The sequence below is a fragment of the Rhineura floridana genome, chromosome 3, assembly GCF_030035675.1.
Source record: "Rhineura floridana isolate rRhiFlo1 chromosome 3, rRhiFlo1.hap2, whole genome shotgun sequence".
Lineage (NCBI taxonomy): Eukaryota > Metazoa > Chordata > Lepidosauria > Squamata > Rhineuridae > Rhineura > Rhineura floridana.
This window is the reverse complement of record NC_084482.1, coordinates 71,343,500-71,365,390: the sequence shown is the minus strand read 5'-3', so window position 1 is coordinate 71,365,390 and position 21,891 is coordinate 71,343,500. Positions and strand designations below refer to the sequence as shown.

At 41.9% G+C, this 21,891-nt stretch overlaps 1 protein-coding gene across 6 annotated transcripts in view; it reads right to left on the bottom strand.

Moving 5' to 3' along the window:
* Window positions 1-20,686, bottom strand: part of PIK3R5 (phosphoinositide-3-kinase regulatory subunit 5) — a 76,674-nt gene extending 55,988 nt beyond the window's left edge. For 4 of the 6 annotated variants that reach the window (XR_009761347.1, XR_009761348.1, XR_009761349.1 and 1 more), the window contains exon 1: window positions 20,432-20,686. The gene's annotated coding sequence lies outside the window, so the exon portion shown is untranslated. Of the gene's footprint in view, window positions 1-17,836; window positions 18,021-19,281; window positions 19,301-20,431 lie in introns of those variants that run through there. The other 2 variants (XM_061616506.1, XM_061616508.1) reach the window with 2 other exon arrangements.
* Between the last annotated feature and the right edge of the window lie 1,205 nt (window positions 20,687-21,891).

Here is a 21,891-nt window from a genome sequence, read left to right as displayed (position 1 = left end):
GGTGATTTAGGAACTTCATCCAGCACAGAATGATACTGCCCAACTGCTGTTAGGCACTCAGTGTGTGTGATGCATATTTTAAGACATATGCATTTCCAAGTCCCATTCAAAGTACTGGTTTTCACATTATAATGCCCTAAATCAGTGGTGTCCAAAAGTTTTCATATTTGCCAAAATTGTCGTGAATGTGTTAACATTTTCTCCACCTGACCAATTTTTTCTAACCTGTGTTTTGAGGGTAGAAAAATACACCATAATGTTTTGAATTATTGATAGAATTAATGAGAGATCTGACATATCTTTTCATTAAGCAGTGGAGGGAAATCAGGCATAAATAAGTTAGAATACATCACAATTCCTCCAATTTTTCATCTAATATCTGCAATCTATATTTTGACTTTACAATTTTTAACCACAGAAAAAGTTGATTCACAGAGCCATACTGAACCAAAAATTGAAAAGAGTTTCGGAATATCTGTACTTGGAACCACAAACTCATTTTGATTTAAAATACAAGTCCATATCGTAACAATTGAATCATCTTTCAAAGGTTGATTGTTTTGAAGTAAAATCTCATCCATCTCAAAAAGGTGCCTCTTCAAAGAAAGAAGCCTCACAAGCTCTTGAGATAGTTGAGAACTGTAGCTGTCAAAGTGAATGGATCTTTCATGAATTCAAAACAATTGTCTACTTTTCAAAGAAAGAAAAGTGTAATGGACCCAAGGACGAATCTGTGATTGTTAAGGGTGAGGGGTGGACACTTTTTTGAACTGGCACATATAAAAGATAGTTTTATTTAAACTTTTTTTAAAAAATGTAGGTGGTATAAATGAAGCACCAATTCACCACATGTGGTGGGTAGAGACTGTGTTGGACACCAAAGCCTTAAAATGGTCTAGGTCCTCATTATCTAAGGAAGCTTCTTCTATATGTTTTCCCTCAAGCATTGAGATCTCCAATTGCAGCCCTGATCCAGGTTCTGACCATCTTGGATGCTACGCTATTTTCTGCTAGACTTGGGCATCTCCTATAACAGTCAACACTATATACTTCTCTTCACAAACAGACAGGAGGAAAGTATGTTTGTGTATGGTGTGGAAGAGAAGGGGGGTAGAAATTGAACAGCATCAACCAAATGATTATTTAACATTTTACACATCCAGTTCCTCTTTGTCTCCACTTCTGTTTTTCATTTCCAGTGCACTGACTCTGTTGACAGCAGAATTCTATTTCTCAATTGGCTTCCAATACACATCCCCCATTCATAACTATGTGCAGCCAGAGTCCCACATTACATGCGCTATGGCAAGATTGACTTCCTTTTAACCTACTCCACTTCAGGGCAATGGAACCTAAGATAAACAACTGATCTGAAGAGGTGAGTTCTGAGTTCCCTTTCTTAAGACATGGAAAAGAGGCTGGTTATAGTAAGCGCCAATAAAAGTTCTAAGACCTACAGCTGGATTTAGGGGAACAGGCAAGTCAGAAGTAACGTGTTTAATAATTTATAGTCATAATCTGTAAACTGGTTGATGGAACCACAGCAGACAAGCACTCATAAAACCAACATTACTCATTAATACAACACAGAAGACTCAACAAACAGAGCAATCTACTACTTAAACATTCCCAGAGCTCTGCAGACCCAGGATGCCTCACACTAAAGGATTTGTTCACATCAGCACCTTTCAACAATCCAAACAAATGCAGCACTGGCTCCCCAGACTCTTGAAGCCATTATAGCCATCTGACCATGTACTACTAACTGCCACAAAATATGCAGCTTGTAGGAACGTAGTATGGACTGCCTTCAAGTCGATCCCAACTTATGGCGACCCTATGAATCGGGTTTTCATGGTAAGCGGTATTCAGAGGGGGTTCACCGTTGCCTTCCTGAGGCTGAGAGGCAGTGACTGGCCCAAGGTCACCCAGCACGTTTCATGGCTGTGTGGGGATTCGAACCCTGGTCTCCCAGGTCATAGTCCAACACCTTAAAATACTTGACCACTATTTGACTGGTTCTTTCTCAATTGGTCAAGTGCTCAACCCTATCATACAGAATATTGCATAATAAATTACTATACAGCCTATAGGAGGGAGCAGGATAAACATTCAGAGTGAGATCTTTGGGGAACAAAAAGGGGTGTGGAAGGAGTTCCCCATCTGTGAAGAACTGGAAGGTATGAGATCTCAGAAATCCACAATTGCATAAGACATGCAAAACTGACACATACATGAAGTATTTGGAAATGGTTTATCTTGGGTAGTACATGTTCATCTTAAATCAGATAAGGGAAAGCAAAGAAATACACAGACTGATCAGGGATACTGTACACAGCACTTTAATCATTTTTGCACCTACAGAGTCCAAATTCTGTACTGAATCCAGCTAGATTCCACAGACTGTATAAATAATGAAAATCCCTATCGAATGGTGGCATATAAATAAATAGATTCTCTTTCTGGTGTTGCTCTGCAGAGCTATTTGCTCAAGTCTAATGTAAATAATTGAATGTGCGCACATCTGTAAAATACACACACACACACTTCACCAGGCATTACCCACACATTTTCAACCACAACTTTTCAGTCTTAAAATCTAAAAGCATAGTTACAAGGCAACAAGGAAACAAAAAAATCGCAGGATGTACCAAATTCTTCATACTAACCCTGTATGTCACCGAACACTCGGAGCATCATGATTATGCAGCGCAAAGGATTTTACAGACTTTGATCTCATACTGTAAAGAAACAGAGTCCAGCAATTGCTCTCTTATTGGAGGTGACCAAGACATGCTTCCTCAAAAAAAGAAACACACAGTTGCATGCCATTGTGGTGGGAGACCTCAATATATTTCACAATATTGCAGAAAAATAATTCAAGTGTTTTGTCACTGGGAAATGTGATTTCTTTTCCTCTTCAGCACTGCTATTCCCAACTGCTGTACAGGTTGCAGTTGTGAACTAGCACAAGCACCTAGCCATTAGTGACAACACTGACCCACCTCCAAACCACATGAATATCCCCAGTTTCAGCAGCCTTGGAAATGTTTCTAGGAAGGTACCAGCTCCCTTCCTAGGTGTTCCAAAATCCACACAGTCTGCTGTAGAGAATTATCTGGCACTTTTCTAGGATACAGGAGATGCAAGTGAACACATCCTTAACAGCAGCAGCCACTAAAGAGAATTTAAAGCATGCATGCCTAGGTGGAAGTGGAAACTGGTTTGCAAAAAAAAAAAGAGTAAAAACAGAAATAGTTGGTCAGATCAAGATTTTTAAAGTTTGCAGAAGGGGAAAAACCAGAAAGAATGAGGAAAATACCCAGATTGGGGTTTTAGATATTCACCTCCACTATGGAATTTCCAGATTTCTAATTCTGAAAGACTGTAAAACTAACACACGCACAAAACCCTAGAGGGAGCAAGACAAATACAGCGGAGACTAATATATAGAACATATAAAGCACAGTTATTGCTATGCCACATTCCTTGCACCTGTATATGGACACATTAAGCCATCATCATAAAAGCCTGAACTTGATTCCAGGAGCAACCACACCACTTTTGGTTCCGAGACCAAGTACATTTGTTGCTTTATTGCCAAGATAAGCATCTGGGCACCAAGATTACGAAGTGTGTGGCAGGGAATGGGGAAGTGAGGCTGTTGTCATAAACAACAGAAGTCTGTTGTTTCTCCAAAGTGACACCTTTTAAAGTGGCCACAACACACACCACCAGGTTCACCATGAAAATGATAGTTTCCCATAATGCAGGGTTACTCAAGGATAAGAGCTAGATGTCATGCAGTTTCCCACATCTTGATAATAGACCCAAGCTGCTTCCAAATAGGTGGCTCCTAACACTACCCAATTGTTGTTCCTCCTTTGTAAGCTACAAGTGGAATTGCTGCCAACTCTCCACACTATCAGGACTATTGTGCTTTTCCAGTGGGCATCATATAGTTGCTGCAGGCAAGGTCATTTGCAGCTCAGAACACAGACACTCTAATCCTGGCAGTACTTGCCATTTTATGAATTCATTAGGAGGTATTCATCCAACACATCCTGCCCCTTATGCAACAGGCATTCCCTTTCAGCTCCACCCCTCCCCATATCTGTTCCAGAGGGTTGGGGGAAACCCCTAGAACAGATTTAAGGGGCACACAGGAGAGAAAAGGGGGAATATTCTATTGTGGAAGTAAAAATTCTTGCATATATGGAACATTCACATTGGATACAACCTATTGCATTTTTTAAAATAACCTTTAATTATTACTAGCTTTTTTTTTTTAAGAAAAGGTATAGCATTATACTGCTATAATGTTACGACACTTATAACACTGCTATAGCATGATGGTGTTATAGTGGTATACCTTGCTTTCATTTTTAAAAAGTTATAGCCAAAAAAGCATTTTTGCAACAATTCAAAGTTTGATTAAAAACACAAATGGGTGTGTGTGTGTGTCATAAAATGGCACTCACCACAAATGTTATAATGAATGTCTGCTGAGCAGTGATAGGTGCAGAGCTTAGAAAAGTTACTTTTTTGAACTACAACTCCCATCAGCCCCAGCCAGCATAGCTACTGGATTGGGCTGATGGGAGTTGTAGTTCAAAAAAGTAACTTTTCCAAGCTCTGCACTCTCCCAGAAGGTCACTGCCCAGGTCAGAACCCTGCCCTTTAAACAAACATAAGAACATAAGAAGAGCCTGCTGGATCAGGCCAGTGGCCCATCTAGTCCAGCATCCTGTTCTCACAGTGGCCAACCAGGTGCCTGGGGGAAGCCCGCAAGCAGGACCCGAGTGCAAGAACACTCTCCCCTCCTGAGGCTTCCGGCAACTGGTTTTCAGACGCATGCTGCCTCTGACTAGGGTGGCAGAGCACAGCCATCATGGCTAGTAGCCATTGATAGCCCTGTCCTCCATGAATTTGTCTAATCTTCTTTTAAAGCCATCCAAGCTGGTGGCCATTACTGCATCTTGTGGGAGCAAATTCCATAGTTTAACTATGCGCTGAGTAAAGAAGTACTTCCTTTTGTCTGTCCTGAATCTTCCAACATTCAGCTTCTTTGAATGTCCACAAGTTCTAGTATTATGAGAGAGGGAGAAGAACTTTTCTCTATCCACTTTCTCAATGCCATGCATAATTTTATACACTTCTATCATGTCTCCTCTGACCCGCCTTTTCTCTAAACTAAAAAGCCCCAAATGCTGCAACCTTTCCTCGTAAGGGAGTCGCTCCATCCCCTTGATCATTCTGGTTGCCCTCCTCTGAACCTTTTCCAACTCTATAATATCCTTTTTGAGATGAGGTGACCAGAACTGTACACAGTATTCCAAATGTGGCCGCACCATAGATTTATACAACGGCATTATGATATCGGCTGTTTTATTTTCAATACCTTTCCTAATTATCGCTAGCATGGAATTTGCCTTTTTCACAGCTGCCGCACACTGGGTCGACATTTCACCGTGCTGTCCACTACAACCCCGAGGTCTCTCTCCTGGTCGGTCACCGCCAGTTCAGACCCCATGAGCGTATATGTGAAATTCAGATTTTTTGCTCCAATATGCATAATTTTACACTTGTTTATATTGAATTGCATTTGCCATTTTTCCGCCCATTCACTCAGTTTGGAGAGGTCTTTTTGGAGCTCTTCACAATCCCTTTTTGTTTTAACAACCCTGAACAATTTAGTGTCGTCAGCAAACTTGGCCACTTCACTGCTCACTCCTAATTCTAGGTCATTCATGAAAAAGTTGAAAAGTACAGGTCCCAATACCGATCCTTGAGGGACTCCACTTTCTACAGCCCTCCATTGGGAGAATTGTCCGTTTATTCCTACTCTCTGCTTTCTGCTTCTTAACCAATTCCTTATCCATAAGAGGACCTCTCCTCTTATTCCATGACTGCTAAGCTTCCTCAGAAGTCTTTGGTGAGGTACCTTGTCAAACGCTTTTTGAAAGTCTAAGTACACTATGTCCACTGGATCACCTCTATCTATATGCTTGTTGACACTCTCAAAGAATTCTAATAGGTTACTGAGACAGGACTTTCCCTTGCAGAAGCCATGCTGGCTCTGCTTCAGCAAGGCTTGTTCTTCTATGTGCTTAGTTAATCTAGCTTTAATAATACTTTCTACCAGTTTTCCAGGGACAGAAGTTAAGCTAACTGGCCTGTAATTTCCGGGATCCCCCCTAGATTCCTTTTTGAAGATTGGTGTTACATTTGCCACTTTTCAGTCCTCAGGCACGGAGGAGGACCCGAGGGACAAGTTACATATTTTAGTTAGCAGATCAGCAATTTCACATTTGAGTTCTTTGAGAACTCTCGGGTGGATGCCATCCGGGCCCGGTGATTTGTCAGTTTTTATATTGTCCATTAAGCTTAGAACTTCCTCTCTCGTTACCACTATTTGTCTCAGTTCTTCAGAATCCCTTCCTGCAAATGTTAGTTCAGGTTCAGGGATCTGCCCTATATCTTCCACTGTGAAAACAGATGCAAAGAATTCATTTAGCTTCTCTGCAATCTCCTTATCGTTCTTTAGTACACCTTTGACTCCCTTATCATCCAAGGGTCCAATCGCCTCCGTAGATGGTCTCCTGCTTTGAATGTATTTATAGAATTTTTTGTTGTTGGTTTTTATGTTCTTAGCAATGTGCTCCTCAAATTCTTTTTTAGCATCCCTTATTGTCTTCTTGCATTTCTTTTGCCAGAGTTTGTGTTCTTTTCTATTTTCTTCATTCGGACAAGACTTCTATTTTCTGAAGGAAGACTTTTTGCCTCTAAGAGCTTCCTTGACTTTGCTCGTTAACCATGCTGGCATCTTCTTGGCCCTGGTACCTTTTCTGATCTGCGGTATGCACTCCAGTTGAGCTTCTAATATAGTGTTTTTAAACAACTTCCAAGCATTTTCGAGTGATGTGACCCTCTGGACTTTGTTTTTCAGCTTTCTTTTTACCAATCCCCTCATTTTTGTGAAGTTTCCTCTTTTGAAGTCAAATGTGACCGTGTTGGATTTTCGTGGCAATTGGCCAGTTACATGTATGTTTAATTTAATAGCACTGTGGTCACTGCTCCCAATCGGTTCAACAACACTTACATCTCTCACCAGGTCCCGGTCCCCACTGAGGATTAAGTCCAGGGTTGCCGTCCCTCTGATCGGTTCCATGACCAACTGGTCTAGGGAATAGTCATTTAGAATATCTAGAAACTTTGCTTCTTTGTCATGACTGGAACACATATGCAGCCAGTCTATGTCCGGGTAGTTGAAGTCACCCATTACTACCACATTTCCTAGTTTGGATGCTTCCTCAATTTCATATCTCATCTCAAGGTCTCCCTGAGCATTTTGATCAGGGGGACAATAGATCGTTCCCAGTATTAAGTCCCTCCTGGGACTTAAGATGCAAGAGAAATCATAAAGGTGTCTACACTGGCAGAGATTGTGCTACTTTTCCATTTTTCTGAAGAAAGTCAGACTTCCTGTGGTCTGAGAAAATATGGAAGTGCTACAGAGAAAATGTAGGATGATAGGATAATGACATTGTGTGGGTGCTGCATAAAAAATGAGTGAATGAAGCAAGGTAATTCCATCCTCGACAGCTAGTGTGGAAGCATCCCCCATTAAACTATAACAGCTCAAGTCTCTCTCGAAGCATGGATCAAGATCTTCCTGGGAAAACTGAAAGGAAGGAATAGAATTTTAAATGTATATTTTGTTTTAAGCTTTGTATTGTTTTATTATGATGGGAAACTACATTGGGACTTTTTTGGTGAGTCAATAAATTCTATATGCTAGTAGATCTGCTGCAGAACCTTTTATCCAAGGCTGAAGAGAGTGGTGTGGATGGTGGCGGAGGAGAAGTCTATTAATGGGAGCAGCAGCAAGCTAGCGTGGTGTGAGCACAGATAAGAATTGAAGCAGCTGTGCAGGTATCAGTAGGGCTAGCACTTAATTTCTGCAATAGAAATATCTATTATCACCATGAGCAGACATACAGTAAACTGTGTATTTGTTTGTGGTAGGTTGCTATGTCTTTGCAATAAGATTGAGATCTTGTGTTTAGAAGCTAGTAGCAAGCTTTTTTTGTCCTGCTGGTGTCCATAAGAACCACAAAATTCATTGTTAAAAGCCTCACTGTACTACACCCAAGAATGTTTTCTTGCCTTTGAGTTACCAGCAAAACAAACTGGGCAATGCTAATTCTACAAAGCAGCATCAGCTATCCACAGATGAGAGTTTTGAAAATCTGAGATCTTATTCCTTGAATCAGTACTGACAAACCTGTAGCCCTCCAGATGTTGTTGGACTGCCACTACCATTATCCCTGATCGTTGGCCATGCTGGCTGGGGCTGATGGGAGTTGGAGTCCATCAACATCTGGAGAGCCACCAGTTCCCCATCTCTGCCCTAAATTAATTTGGAGTGAGGTCTTTAGAAGGCCTTCCTATTTTTTATTTTGCAAACCTGTATTTCCTCCAGACTTATTTTGTTAATCTTTCTTCATGATCTAGATAAGACTTAGTGTTTTGATGTAGAGAAAGTAGGGAACTTCCCCACCCCCAGACCACTGGAGGAATGGAGAAATTTCTCAGCATGCTGAAAATATTTCTCAGATCTTGCCCCAAACTGCATGATGTGTGCCAGGCCAAAATCCCCTTCACCTCCTACTTCACATGGAACATCCTGCTCACATAGCCACTGACACCCCAGAAAAAAACTGAAGTACATCAGAATCACATATGTACAAATACCAGTGTGTTTCACCTAACAATTAGGGCAGTTTCCCCCAATCTGGCACCCTCCAGATGTTTTGGACTCCAACTTCCATAACAGTAGCCAGCATGGCTACTGGGCAGGGATGATGGAAGCTGTAGTCAAACACCATCTGCAGGACACCAGCTTGGGGAAGGCTGCATTAGGCCATGATCTACAGGGATTAGCACACAATACTTATCACCAATTAAAAGCCACCTCAGTATTTTCATTCCCTACATGGTAGAGACCCTCTGGCTCACAGGTCTAATTTGGCCCACAGGACTGTTTCCCCCAAATCACATGCACCTACTCCACATCTGTGACATCAGGTTTGGGCATCTTAAGATGCAGCTGCAAAGAAACTATTGGGAGTCTTAAAGTGCATTCCTGATTGTTCCCTGGCTGCAAGGAGTGAACAGCTGATAGCAACCCCTGCAGCTATTGGCAGCACTATCGAAATCCTGACTGGGAACTCCCTATTGCAGGCAATCCCTAGTTTTGGCAAGGATCTTCCTTTGCAGTTTAAGGCAGGATGCAAGTAAAAAAAGCAGAGATTACAGCGTACTATAATAATGATACTAAGATAATAAATTCTTCCAATTTTTTCCTTTGAAGTTGAGTGACCAGGCAATATAGTGATGTCAGGTGATTGACAGGCAGATGGACTCATCAATCTGTCAAAAAAGTCTGTTTTGGAGCTCACCCTCCACCCCTTCCATACAACATCAGAATTAGTAAAAGAAAAAAGCAGGGCACTAAAACCTAAGGATGACACAAAAAAAAGAAAACAAAATGTCTCAACAGAAGAAAGGTGGATGTAACCTCACCAGCCTAGCCACTAAAATCAAGAAAACTTCTAATGAGAAATTCAACATTTCATCATTGCTATCAGTAACTATTTGGAATAGCAGTTAGGTAATCAAAATATATAACACAGACTACTGATATGGGCACCTGACTTACCTTTGTGCGGGAATATAAGTTATAGGAGATGGAAGTATTCGCTCTTGCAGGGAAAAGAGCTTGCTTTCTGGATGCAATGGAAAGTTGCATCCAGCTGCTGGGCTAGAACATAAGAGCAGCCCTACTGGATCAGATCAAAAGCCCGTCTAGTCCAGCACCCTGTTCTCACAGCGGCCATCCAGATGCCTATGGAAAGCCTGCAACAGCACCTTCCACATTTGTGCTCCTCAGCAACTGGTATTCAGAGATATATTGCCCAATACTGAAAGTAGCATAAAGCCATCATGGCTAGTAGCCATTGATAACTTTATCCTCCATGAATTTGTCTACACCCCTCCAAACCCATCCAATTTGGTGGCCATTACTACATGTTGTGGAAGCAAATGTTATAGTTTATGCACTGAATGAAGAAGTCCTTTATTTTGTCTGTCCGGTCTCTAACACCAGGTCTAAAAACATCCAATACTGTCTGCATGTATTTCTCTTGTGTGACGTGCAGCAGCAGGAGAGGAACATCCCTCAACTCTGCCAGTCGCTTCCAACATTCAGCTTCATTAAATGTTCCTAGTTCTAGTATTATGAGAGATGGAGAAAAACTTCTCTCCATCCACTTGCTCCACACCCTGCACAGTCGTAGATACCTCTAGCATACTTTGCATAGTTAATCTTTTTCTTTTCTAAAAAAAAGCCTCAAATATTGTAACCTTTTCCCATAGGGCAGTTGTCCCAGCTCCATGATAATTTTGTTTGTCCTTTTCTGAACCTTTTCCAGCTCCACAATATCTTTTTGAGGTGCAGTCACCAGGACTGAACAGAGTATTCCAGGTGTCGTCACCATAGATTTCTGTTAGGGTGTTATGGTACTAGCAGTTTTATTTTAAATTTCTTTCCTAATGATCCCTAACATGGATTGTTCCTTTTTTCCACAGCTGCCACACAACAGGCCAGAGCCTTCATCAAACTATCCACTATGACTCCAAGATCTCTTCCCTAGCCAGTCACCGCATGTTCACTCTTCATTAGCATATATGTGAAATTCAGATTTTTTGCCCCAATATGCTTCACTTCATCATTGCTTACACTGAATCTTATTTACAATTTTATTGTCCATTCATTCAGTTTGGAGAGATCATTTTGGAGCTTTTCACAATCCCCATTTCTTTTAAGCACTTTGGTATCATTAGCAAACTTGGCCACCTCACTGGTTACCCCTAACTCATTTACAAACAAGTTAAAAAGCACAGATCCCAGTACCAATTCTTGGGGGAGCCCACTTCTCACATCCTTCTATTGTGAAACTGTGCATTTATTGCTACTCTCTACTTCCTGTTATTTAACCAGTTACTGATCCACAAGAGGACTTCTCCTTTTATTCCACGACTGCTAAGCTTATTCAGGAGTCTTTTGTAACATGTTTTATCAAAGGTTTTTTGAAAGTCTGACTACACAATGTATACTGGATCACCCCTATCCATACACTTATTGACACTCTCAAAGAACTCTGAAAGGTTAGTTAGCTGAATTCATTCAGCTTTTTTAAAATCTCCTCTAGCAAACCTTTTTCTCCCACAGATCCAACCACCTCTCTAGCGAGTTTCCTGCTTCTTATATTTAAATAATTTGTTTATGTTGCTCTTTGTTTTTAGCAATGTACTCCTCAAATTCTTTTTTGGCATCCCTTATTGTCCATTTGCATTTCTTCTGCCAAACTCTGTGAGTTCTTTTTGTTTTCATTTGGATAACACTTCTATTTTCTGAAGGAAGCCCACTTGTCTCTGCTCATTAACCATCCTTATATTCTCTTGGTCCTGATGGTACCTTTCCTGATCTGCAGTGTAAGTTGTAGCTGAACTTCTGTTATTGTTGTTTTGAACATCCTCTCAAGCATTATGGAGAAATTTGACCCTCTTCACTTTCCCTTTCAACTTCCTTTTTACAAATCCCCTTGTTTTGGGGAAGCTTCCTCTTCTGAGTCAAATGTAACTGTCTTAGCTTTGCTGATTCAGTTATGTTGAATTTAATAGCACGGTGGTCACTGTTCCCAGTCAAGTCAACAATATTTACATTTCACATTATGTCCTCAGCACCACTTAGGATTAAGTCCAGGGTTGTCTCCTCTCCATTGCATTGTATCACCTTCATTTTTGTATCATAGCCATTGCTGGGTATAGGAGCAACCTTATCATTGTCCATGTCTGGTCAGGCCCTTTAAACATGCAGTATTTACACAGTAATTATGGGTACAACTGTAATCAGCAACCATTTTTCTTCATTCTTGAACTTTGCATGAACTTTTAGGCAGAAAGCCTAAAGTCTGTCTTATGGCTCAAATATTAACTCCTATTCTGCCTCATACCTATTTGCTGAATGGTAACTTTCCCAGCTCTTTAAAAGAAGATGAAGCACATAGCCCAGCTATTTAGGAAATAGACAGTTCTGTCAATGCAAAGGAATGAGCCTGGTTCAATTCACTATTCCCAGCCCTGAGTAGTTTAACAATCAATTTGTCTTCCCAGGGAGCTCTGGAAATTGTAGCTCTGCAAGGGAACAACTCCCAGCATGCTTTAACTACAGTTCACTCTTTGAGGAAAGCAATGACTGTTTAACGAAGAAATGGGATGATGTACAATATTGCTTTAAATGTATATTGCAGATAGGGCCTGAGTGAAAAAACCTAAGAGCATAAAAAATGTACAACAACATCAGGCAGCAAATGTCTTGCAAATAACTTTCCTCCACAGGAGGTTGTTCACTGTTGACTCTTTTGAAGACAGTAAGATATGACCATGTGCCCTAGTTTAGTGGTACAAAAATGGACCAAAAGTGTTCTACTGATCACAAGCCATTGATCAAGACATGATTTATATAGTGCAGTACATTATATTATATTGCAAATCCTAGTAGGGCCGGCCCTACCATCAGGCACAGCAAGGTGGCAGCTTCAGGCAGCTGATTTGGGGTGGCATTAAAAGGCAGAAAATGGATAAATCACAGATTTATTATTGTTGTATTTCTGCTTCCAGAGATGGAGACAGCAGCTTCTGGCCACCTGTGACAGAATAGCCCAAAACTACACACCTTGCTTTTTTTGTAGCGAAGCAGGGTGGAGAGCATTGGTCTCTCCGTTTCAGGTAGAAAAATGTCAGGGGCCAGTTGTGGACCCTGGCCTCCATAAATCCAAGAACTGCTACCCCAGGAAGGACAAGCATTGGGAGTCCCAAACAAGCCATTGTTCAAGATATGTGAACACTTTTAAGAACAACCACAAAGTTTCATGAATGCAGATGGCCAAAAACAATGGGGGGGGGGGAATAAAAGGAAATGCCACCTGGAAGGACTCTTGTTTACATAAAGCTCCAGATCCAGGAAAAAATCTAAATAGATATTATATGCTTGTGATTTGGAGGAATTCCTCAAAAGGAAACCAATTATCAAGCAAAAAGAATGAACATTTGCCTTTGATGTGAGGCATTTTAAAGATTGTTAACACCCAAACTTGAAAAGTAATAACAAATAGTTTACACACAAATATGTAATGGAGCACAAGAGACAATGTACATCTGTGGCATACGAGTGTTTTAAAGATTTTGGTTTTAGTTCTTGAATATATAGGACTAGTGGGTTGGTAGAAGGCATTTCTCATGCACATTGAGTCACACAGCTCCTTCACATGCATGTTTCCTCATAAGTTAAGTCCCATAGTGCTGGTGTTGTTGTTATGTGCCTTCAGGTCAAGAAGCTCGGAGGATGGTGACTAGAAATAGGGCCTTTTCGGTTGTGGCTCCCGAACTGTGGAATGGTCTCCCTGATGAGGTGCGCCTGGCGCCGACGCTGCTATCTTTTCGGCACCAGGTGAAAACCTTTTTATACTCCCAGGCATTTTAAAGTGTATTTTTACAGTATTTTATTACCATGTTGTATTCTGGATGTTGTTTGGTTTTCGTATTGTTTGTGTGTTTTTGTTTCTTGAGTTATTGTATTTATTGTATTTATATATTGTGCTTGCTTTTACCTTTTATGTACACTGCCCAGAGAGCCTTCGGGCTTAGGGCGGTATATAAATTAAATTAAATTAAATAATAAATAAATTACGACTTATGGCGACTCTATGAATCAGTGACCTCCAAGAGCATCTGTCATGAACCACCCTGTTGAGATCTTGTAAGTTCAGGTCTGTGGCTTCCTTTATGGAATCAATCCATCTCTTGTTTGGCCTTCCTCTTTTTCTTCTCCTTTCTATTTTTCCCTGCATTGTTGTCTTTTCTACTGAATCATGTCTTCTCATGATGTGTCCAAAGTATGATAACCTCAGTTTCATCATTTTAGCTTCTAGTGACAGTTCTGGTTTAGTTTGTTCTAACACCCAATTATTTGTCTTTTCCACAGCCCATGGTACGCGCAAAGTGCTCCTCCAGCACCACATTTCAAATGAGTTGATTTTTCTCTTATCCGCCTTTTTCACTGTCCAACTTTCACATCCATACATAGAGATTGAGAATACCATGGTCTGAATGATCCTGACTTTGGTGTTCAGTGATACATCTTTGCATTTGAGGACCTTTTCTAGTTCTCTCACAGCTGCCCTACCCAGTCCTAGCCTTCTTCTGATTTCTTGACTATTGTCTCCATTTTGGTTAATGACTGTGCCAAGGTATTGGTAATCCTTGGCAAGTTCAATGTCCTCATTGTCAACTGTAAAGTTACATAAATGTTCTGTTGTCATTACTTTAGTCTTTTTGACGTTCAGCTGTAGTCCTGCTTTTGTGCTTTCCTCTTTAACTTTCATCAGCGTTCATTTCAAATCATTACTGGTTTCTGCTAAGAGTATGGTATCGTCTGCATATCTTAAATTATTGATGATTGCATACATAAGACTGATGCCTTCTTCAGGCCACCAGATTCTACAGCTCAAGAATGGAGACTAGACGATCCAGGAACGATGGGAGAGATAAACAGGCAGGAAGAAGAAATAAACCCCCAAATACAAATTGTGCTTTGCATTCCATGATAGGAAGCACCCAAATAGACTGATTCCCTCTTCAAAACAGTGGCTGCCAAATTTTAACACACAAAGTGACCATTTTATTTATTATTTATTTTTAAAAAATATCCCACTTTTCACTATCTATGTCTCAAAGTGGCATGGAGGGATCCAACATTAATGTATTGTTCCACCTGTGGTTTGCACAGAGGTGGTGGGGAGAAGAAATGGGACAGAAGGCTCTGGAAATGGGCAGTTGAAAAAAGAGGCTTTGCATAGAGGCTGAAGATTCTCTCACTTGTAGACCACCTTTGCTCCTTCACATGAGCAGTCATTTAGGCTGTGCACCCATTTATGTAAAAATCATAAATGGTTTTGTAACCCACTGTAAAGCTCAAGGTGGTTAAGGCAGGACATAAATCAATACCCCTCATACATTCATCCAGCTCAGCTCTAAAATGAATGAAGCTTTTGTTCCCATGACTGTTCTCAGAAAGATACATGTGAATTTGGCTACTCTGAGACTTAAGCCTTCTTTGGATCTCAAGGCTTTTTTCCATTTAGAGATACACTAGTAGATTTTTCCCCAGCCCTGTTCCACACTCTTCATTCCTTACAGAGGAAACATATATTGTAAAAAGATGGGGTTTACTGCAAACAGAATATCTAAAAAGCATATAGAGAATGCATTTCATTCATTCGCTTCTGTGAAGGACAAAAACAGAAATCATGTCTTATCATCAAGGTTTCAAAGAGAATACTAGAACTAAGAACAAAAAGAAATGGGGAAATTATGCCACAAAATGAGTAGTTGGCAGCTGGGCTCTTCAGGACTGTATTGTCTCATTATGAAAGTGGTACTGCAGGCACATTCCCCCTTCCCCCGACTTCTCATTTCTTAATGAAAGGGCCACTTTTAGCTACGACTGAAACTCACAGCACCTTCTGTGGTACCAAACTTCCCAGTACAGCATGCAGTAATTGAAACAAAACCAGTGTCAAAATAAGAGAGCAGTATCAGATCGCAAGGATTTGAAATGGCAAAATGCTTTCAGAGAACCAATGTCAGTGGCAAAACTCCAGAGATTCAGAGAGACTCCAGCTTTCTTCTGAAACCCTCAAAGTAGAAAACCAAAATTCAAAGTTTGACCATTTTGTATTGTATTGTTGATTTGTTTTACCAGGCCCCTTACAGAAAACTAGTTCCAAGCCAACCTGCAAAAATTCAAAAGACGCAAAAAGAAATTAACATATAACTATAAAAATAGAATACATGAAAATGGAAATGGACTGCCTTCAAGTCGATTCCAACTTATGGTGACCTTAAGAATAGGGATTTCATGGTAAGCGGTATGGGGGGTTACCATTGCCTCTCTCTGAGGCTAGTTCTCCCAACTGGCTAGGGCCTGCTCATACACCATCAAAAATAAAAAATCCACAAGACATCACTTGCATAAAACCAATTTACAATCACCAGCCAAAAAAATAATATAAATGGCCAGTCACATACCACCAAATGCCTGGGGGCAGAGGAAGGTCTTAACTTGGCACTAGAAAGATGGCAACGCTGGTGCAAGGTGAGTCCCTTTGGGGAGGGCCTTCAGACTGTAGCATCTGAAATTGTTATTACAGTTTATTTCTTAAATGCATTTCACCTCTACTTAATATATTGCAGCACAATTGTTTACTCAGAAGTAAGTTCTACCAAGTTCAGTGGGGATTACTTCCTGGAAAGAGTGCATCACGTTGTAGCCTCAAAGTTGCAAATAGATCCATTATTGAGCCAGAATTAAAAATTATCTCCGCCATAGCTTCATGAAAGAAGTTTGAAGACATGAACATGCCACATCTTCAAAAGCACAATAAAAGATTTTAAAAGAGCACAGAAAGCTTCTTTACCTCAGGATGAGCATTCTGTATTCCTTAATAGTTATGCAGGACTGGAGTAAAAACCAGAAGCAATGAAAATGGATCCCTGGGATTTAAAGTCATGTACCCATGTGGCTTGCAACCAATCAATGAGCATTTGTGTATATTTCAAATTAGACAAACAACTGAGTCATGGTAGAGGACTGACATCTTGATAAGTGATAATCAACTGACAAGGAGCAGAAGGGAATGGCCAACAGAAGACAATGAATGTGGAATTTATACAAAGCACTTGTGACCAGAAAACAACAATGGCCTGCACTGCATTTCACAACCTCTTCAGCAAAAGCAAACCAAGCTCTTGACACCCTGGAGGAGACAGACTGACTAATGCATTATAAGATCAAGAGCATTTCTGTATTTTTACACAAGCACAATGAGTTCATTCACAAAGCCAATTCCCATATTAATCTTCATTATTAGCACACTGCAAAAAGCCACCTTATGGTGAAGGGCAAGTGGGGAGGGAGAACAAAGATGAGAAACGTTTCCTACAAAATAAAGAAGCTGTTATCCTCTCTTTATCACACAGGTGCACTGAGGAGTATATTTTAACATTAAATACCATCAGAGTCCTCACCTCGCTTCCAAGGGCCACATCACGTTATTATTTCATTTGTTGTTGTTATATGCCTTCAAGTCAATTACAACTTATGGTGGCCCTATGAACCAGCGACCTCCAACAGCATCTGTTATAAACCACCCTGTTCAGATCTTGTAAGTTCAGGTCTGTGGCTTCCATTATGGAATCAAGGAGCAAGATTGAAGGGGGACCCCCATAGCCTTCCTTACACTCCTCGTTAGTGCCATATAATCACTGTGAGTACCTTAGATAATTAAATGAGAATTCCTCCTTTTAAACCGAAAGTCCTTTTAATGTGATAGTTTTTGATAGATAGAAGGGGTACCATTTACTGCCTTAGAATGGCCGGATAAGGCAGAAAAGAACTTGAAGGCTTTTGCTAATAGTGATAGCCAGTCAAGCTTTTCGATGCTTGTTATTCGTTATTCGTTACTTGTTTATCATTCGTACTGATAGCTTCCTTAGTGAGTCCTCCTTAACAGGCAAGGAGCCAGGTTATGCCTTTGGCAAGAGAGAAAAGGGAGAGGGCAGCTGATAATAAAATTCCTCCTTCAAGGACAGCTGGTGAGTTAAGTGAAGTTATTTACAGATGAAGAAATAAGCAAATATACAGTCCTACCAAAATAGTTGCAAGTAGATGGTATATAAATCCATAACTGGATTAATTACGGGAATGATACGGAGCACCAGAAGAGACGTCCTCCCTCTTCAACCGACCATCTGAGTCCCATGCTTGAACAGGCTGGAGTGGGAAGGATGCTTCAGCTCATCCGCTCATCAAGTGAAGACACACAGTACATTTACTGCAATGATAATTTAGTGTCATTTCTGTCATTTAGATTTTTAATTTCTGATTTAAACCCGGTGGTAACTCATAAAGTATCGCTGTTTGCGATTGCAGCTCCGAAATTACGAAGAAACTTTGTATTAGAACGCCATACGAAATAGATGCATAGTAACTGTTTTTCCTTTTCATCTGTTTTAAATTCTATAACTCAATTCCATTCTGTATGATTCATTTTGTGTCGGCCTAAGGCCTTGCAATTTATAATAAAGATGAAAGATTATGGAATCAATCCATCTCTTGTTTGGCCTTCCTCTTTTTCTACTCCCTTCTGTTTTTCCCAGCATTATTGTCTTTTCTAGTGAATCATGTCTTCTCATGATGTGTCCAAAGTATGATAACCTCAGTTTCATCATTTTAGCTTCTAGTGATAGTTCTGGTTTAATTTAATTTTTCATACAAAGTGTCAACAACCCTGGGAGGAAGGAAGCCATGTTCGCATCCCCTCCCCCAGTCATAAATAATTGCCACAGTGAGGTTAGGGACTTAAGGTGCTATCCTAACCCCAATCACCTGGAATTATTGAATTCAACATGACTTACTTCCAAGTTGGCATGGTTATGATTGCACTGTTAGGCTGCAATCCTATACACACACTTACCTGAGAGTAAGTCAGTTGGGGGGGGAAATGGGACTTGCATCTTAGGATTGTGCTGTTAACACACACACTGGAAATCGCCACCTGCATCAACTTCCTGAAGCATACAATGCAGGTGTGGGGAATTCAGATGCTGTTGGAACGCCAACTCTCATCAGCTCCAGCCAGCACAGCCAATGGCAAAGGATGCTATGAGTTGTAGTCCAGCAACATCTGGAGGGCCATGAGTTCCACATCCTGATATAATGGAAGGAGGAAAGAACCACCACATAAGTGGCCTTTCACCATGGGGGAGGAAGTACACACCCACAATAATCAGGATCCTTCTAGCAGACAATGCAGTATGTGAAGCAGTCTGAACCTTTCACACTTTTCTTTGCACTTGAGCCGAATCCACATGTTTGTTTCCATTTTAGCAGCACTTCTATATTTTGTGGGGTTTTCCTTTAGAAATACACCCCATGTTAATTTTGCAACACACTAAAGGGGGCGTGTGTGCTGGAAGACGAAATTAAAAAGTGTTGAGTAGAGTCTGTAGGGCTCTTACCAAGGCTGCCGTTCCAGAGGAGTGCAGCACAGGCTGTGATACTGGGAGTAAAATTCAACTTCCCAAGAAGCTTACCTTCGGAAGGGGGAAGGAGAGAAAGAGCAAGTTTCTAGCCCTTATGGCCATGAAGATATGTTAGCAACTTGGTAGGCAAACTACTGAAATATCAGAAGACAGAGGGGAGGGGCTGAAAAAGAGTTCCGGTACTTGCGGGTGGGCCTTCAGTGCCTTGAATAGCTCTTTCCTCCCAACCGGAATAAAGTGATGCAAAAGAGTAAACATTGCAAAATGGTGTAAAATAAAAAAAAGAAGTTCCCGTTTGCTGAATGTTCAGAATTTATTCGTGACACAGAATTCCACCTTTCCTGGCCAAAAAGTTGGATCGGCTGATCCGCACATACCCTGTCCGGTCCCCTTACCCTAACTCTTACCCCACCCAATACGCAAACTTCTGGTTTTTAATTCTCGGCACACACAGCACGGCAGCTAAAACGACGGAGCGTGCTTGAAGCACCACGGAACCTAACGAGAAACAAGTGCTCTCTTCAAGCCAGTATCACAGGCAAGCACCACAAAGGGGGGCAAGCAGCTCGCCCTCATCCGCTCCCCACATTTATTTCCAGAAATCTAAGATGCGAGACAAAGCTCGCCCTGTTCCTTTGTCCCTTTTGGACCTTCGCCCCCTCCACAATGTTTGTTTCTATTGTCGCCATTGATAACACACACGGGGAAGTGCTTAAGCAGAGGTTGGAGGACCATATGTCAGGGATGCTGTTCTTGCAAGTTTTCTGCACTGACCAGGAGTTCGACTAGATGACCCCCAAGTTCCCTTCTCGGTGTTGCGCCACCTCTTTCCAAAGCGTATTGCCTCGTTCCTGAAGGCGAGGGTGACGGCAGCATCCGTCTGGCACAGTGTCATGATGAACAAACAGGATGTGTTTGTGAAACTGAGATGCCTGCGCAAGCGACCCCAAGATTAAGTTTGGCTTACATCTCCCTGTAGACACGCCTTCTCCGTCCGAGGCCAGCTGCCCATTTTAAAGCCAGCCAAGCATCCTTGCTATGTGGCTGCTGGGTACAAATGCTCCTTTCCCAATGAAGCCTTATGAATTGGAAAGGCAACAGGGCACCCCCTCGTTTCCACAGCCCCCGAGACCGCAGCCCTCTACAGTGATCAAGCCCCGACACCTCCCCGGCCCGCTCGAGACCGCGACGTCACACCTACCTACTCTCGGCACCTCCTCCCTCGCCCATCCTTGGCGGCGAACCGGCCTTTAGCAGTCCATCTGCTCGGGTTCAAGTTCTCCGGGTTGCGGCTCCTGAGGCGCGAGCTAACCTTTCCATCGCCAGCAAACTTGCAGAGTTAAGAGCTCCACAACTGAGGGAAGAGGCGGGAAGAAGCCCGCTCTAAGCCCCGCCCACAAGCCAGGTTGCGTGGGGAGGTGCCGAGCCGCGTTTCAAAGTTGTTTAAGGGCTTTAAGAGAGGCGCGGAATCAATGGCAATGAGGGGAGAGGGGTGTTGTTTGTCATAGACTCTGGCTATCTCTCTTCCCCGCCCCTCGTTACTTCCAACAGAGTTACCCAACCATTACTTCCTCCTTTCCCGCCTTTGATTTCAAAATGTCAGTGGATGCAGTAACGCAAAAGCTCACTTCTGCTAGAGAAATCTGGTCGATTTACAGCGCAGTCCTATGCTTATTTAGTCGGGAGGAAGGGCGCACGATGTGCATTGGGATTGCTTCTCCTAGGTCAGTGTGCATAGGATTGCAGCCTGAAAATAAATGTTCTGGTGGAACCACCAGCTAGCCCTTTTTGTTTGGTTTGGTGCTGTACATAGTATGACACTAGGACCTCCTTAGATTAGCTTTACAAACAGTGGGGCATTCCCCTGGCTCAGGGAAAGAGGGAATATACTGTTCCAGGGAGGAAGAGGGGGCAGGGGTGGGGAACAGTAGGGGCCCCTGTGGTGGGGCAGAGCTGCCCAGCAATGGCATCACTGCACTTAACCTGAATGGGGAGAGTCAGAGCTGCTGCACAGGAAAAGAGAACACTTTTACGCCCCAAAGCCACATTCTCATATGAGCAGCCTTCCAGGTTGTTCTAGTAGACATTCCAAACAGGCAAAAGTACAATGAAGAACCAGTGAAGGGTGTCGCCTGGGAGAACAGGTGCGGCTTGGGGAGGACCCTGAGGGCCAGATAGAGAGGCCTGAAGGTCCACTTTTGGTGTTTGGCCCTGACATTCCCCAGCCCTGCCCTATTGGTACCTTTTTCCAGGCCAGGATTTAACAGGATATCAAATCTGTGAACTCACGCAAAAGAGTTGGCAGGAGGAGAGAACACTCCAGCCAAATGAACCGGCTAACTATCTTTATATGTTCTCAGTCCAAAAGCATCGCAGAGCCCTCACTTTGGCAAGCCTTAATGTCCTTCCTTTGGCAGTTTTGGAGAAGGGTTGCCAGGTCAGAAGCATCCCAAACCCTGAGATTTCAGGAGTGGACCCTAGTGAAGTCATAGGGGTGGGTCTGAGTGATGTCATTATGCATGACACATTAAACATCAACCACAGTTGCTTGGTGCATACAATTCAAACAAAAATATTTCTCTGATTGGAAATTAAGATAGAAATCTGACTTCCGGGAAGGGTGACTTAGCCTGTGCCTGCTTTTGAGACGGGCTCCTGCCT